Source organism: Oryzias melastigma, linkage group LG14 (assembly GCF_002922805.2).
Source record: "Oryzias melastigma strain HK-1 linkage group LG14, ASM292280v2, whole genome shotgun sequence".
In the NCBI taxonomy this organism is placed as follows: Eukaryota; Metazoa; Chordata; class Actinopteri; order Beloniformes; family Adrianichthyidae; genus Oryzias; species Oryzias melastigma.
The window spans coordinates 17,087,959-17,090,497 of record NC_050525.1 but is presented as its reverse complement, the minus strand read 5'-3'; the positions used below and the strand labels follow the sequence as shown (position 1 = coordinate 17,090,497).

Genomic DNA, 2,539 nt, shown 5'->3' with positions numbered 1-2,539 from the left:
CTGTCTCCAGCGGCCCCCGGCTGATTTGAGCTTGAGACCCCTGGTCTAGATACATAAAATGACATTTCTCTTTGATATATAAATTTTTACTTGTGAGATTTTCTAGGTTTTCTACATGATGTTTGATTATTTTATATTGATTTGTTGTTTTCCAACTATTCCTTTCCGCACTGAAAGCTTTTGAAAGAAGGTGTTTAATAGTTCTGTTTTTTTTTTGTCTCCCAGGATGCCTTAAGTTCAGTCGATAATTAACTTTTCCATTCCTATCCTCTCTCCTTTCACCTATTTGTTTTTCCTTCTCATCACTACTGAGTGTAAAAGCCAGTTGTCTCTCCATGACCTCTGTGATGTAGTGCAGATGTACAAATCATCAGGAACATTCCTGTCAGTTTGTGCTGTGTTTTATGAGAAATCAAACCAACACCAGTCATTTTTAGAGGCAGCATATAACACAAAGGGATTATGTGGATCTCCAGCTCCTGACCTGAAAGTGGTGTTTGGTGTCCGCACAACCCGGGATTCTGCTGACTGCCCAAGATGTCGAGCGTGTTTCGACAGGACGAAATGTTGAATCAGGTTTTTGCTCGGGGATCCATGCTGACCTGCAACTCAACACCACAAACGGGACATCCGATGGTGTCAGTCAGATGGCAGCTGAGGAGACTCCTGACCAATGTGATCGCTCGGCCCGGCATTCTTGGAATATCACGAGGAAGAACTTGGAGCTGAGGATGAGGAGTCCCGAAACTCTTAACCTGTCACAGGGGTGAAGGCGGTTCACATGGACAGACAACTTAAACACTTTCACTTTAGGCTGTCTGGCTGGAGTCAGCTGTTAAGTGCTGTTATCTTTATTTTTAGGCTTTGGACGTTGAGTTTGGAGTTTATTGGATAATGGAGATTAATGGAAAACAAAGCTTTTTTTAAACATTGTTTCATTTTTGGGAGATTTTTTTTCACTTAAAAGGGAAAACAACCTGATCTTTTTTTCTCCATTTTCTAAGATATGAAAAAAATACAAGAATTTGAAAACCCACCCCGTTGAATATCATATTTTCGGTGTTTTTAACATGTTTTTGTAGCATTTTTCTGATGATGGACATGTATAAAGAAAATTAACCTTAAACCTTTTGGAGTATTTCTATATTTAAATAATTCTGAATCAAGAGCAGACAAAAAAAATGTAGTTAGAAAAAGAGAGTTTTACTATAGGTTAATTAATATGCTGCAGGGGGAACCAGCTGTGAGCCTGTATGTGAGAGAACATGTAAGCAGAGAACTCTCAGTTGTTGGCGACGGGTTGGGAAGGGGGTTGGGATTGCCAAAAGCCCCACCCACAACTCAGAGGCAAACTTCTAATGAACTCCTATCGCTCTGCAGAAACTATGTCCTAGAAAATGACAGGTTTTGGGGGTTTTTTTGGCCATAAAACGACTCATCGACGAATCATTATTAAGAGTACTATGAACACTTTGAGAACAAATGATTAGAATTTGACTTAAAATGACTAATTACTAAAATTACTCGTTTCTGAGTTCATTTGTTGTTGTCCACCTTTCGGCACATCCCGCTAAGAGTTGCCACATCTATTAGAGTATTAGCTTTCTCTGATTTTCACAGGTAGTTTGATAGACAGGTAGTTTTATGCTAGATCCCCTTCCTAACTAAACCGCGTATTTTACCCGGGCTAGGGACCAGGATAGGAAGACCCAGGCAATATCTAAATTCCCACCCTAATCCCTAATTACTAAAAAACCAAACCAAAAAAAAAAAAAAACTACATAGTGCAGGACTATATTGCCCTGGATTTTAAAAGCAATCGGACACCATGCTCAATATTTTTCTTTTGTTTTGCTAAACGCCAGATATGATGTCACTGATTTCACGAACGAAAAATCTAATTAGTGTCTATTTGTGATGAAAATGTTTAAAATTACATTGTTTGACCGCAATGCCTTGTGGTCTACATTCACCAATATAGTTGGCATTGATGCAGGCTAATTTTTTGCAAAGACTAATGGGAAATTTCTGGTGCACTCAATTCTGGAATTTTGATTCTGACAGCACAATTAAATGGTGAATACACTATATAGTAAGTAAGTAAGGAATTTGGATTAAATCCTCAGATTATAGCCCTCTTGTATGGAGCTAAATTTGGGCCCAAATAAAAAACAAATTACAAAAATATTGGTGTTTGGCCAAAAAAAAAAAAAAAAAATAGTATTACATAAAATTATATTTTGAGTTTTTAAACCAAAAAAATTGAACATTTGAAATTAAAAATAATTATGTTTATTTTAGAATACCAAAAGGTTCCAGATATTTATTTATTTTATTTTATTTTTGGCCAAACACCAATATTATTTTCAACTTTTTTCATTTGAGTTGCAAATAATATTGGCTTCAATTTAGTTCCATACCTTTGTGGCTACATAGGCAGCAGTGTTCAGGGTCTGGACCAAACTTTAGTTTAATTACATTTAAAAGAAATTTGTTTTATATGAAGATGTATTATTTTCTTTTCTTTTTCTTTTTTTTT

At 36.2% G+C, this 2,539-nt stretch overlaps 1 protein-coding gene across 2 annotated transcripts in view; it reads left to right on the top strand.

Moving 5' to 3' along the window:
• LOC112142597 (stAR-related lipid transfer protein 13) overlaps window positions 1–2,539 on the top strand; it is a 33,367-nt gene that overhangs the window by 11,187 nt on the left and 19,641 nt on the right. The gene's annotated exons all lie outside the window — the stretch shown is intronic.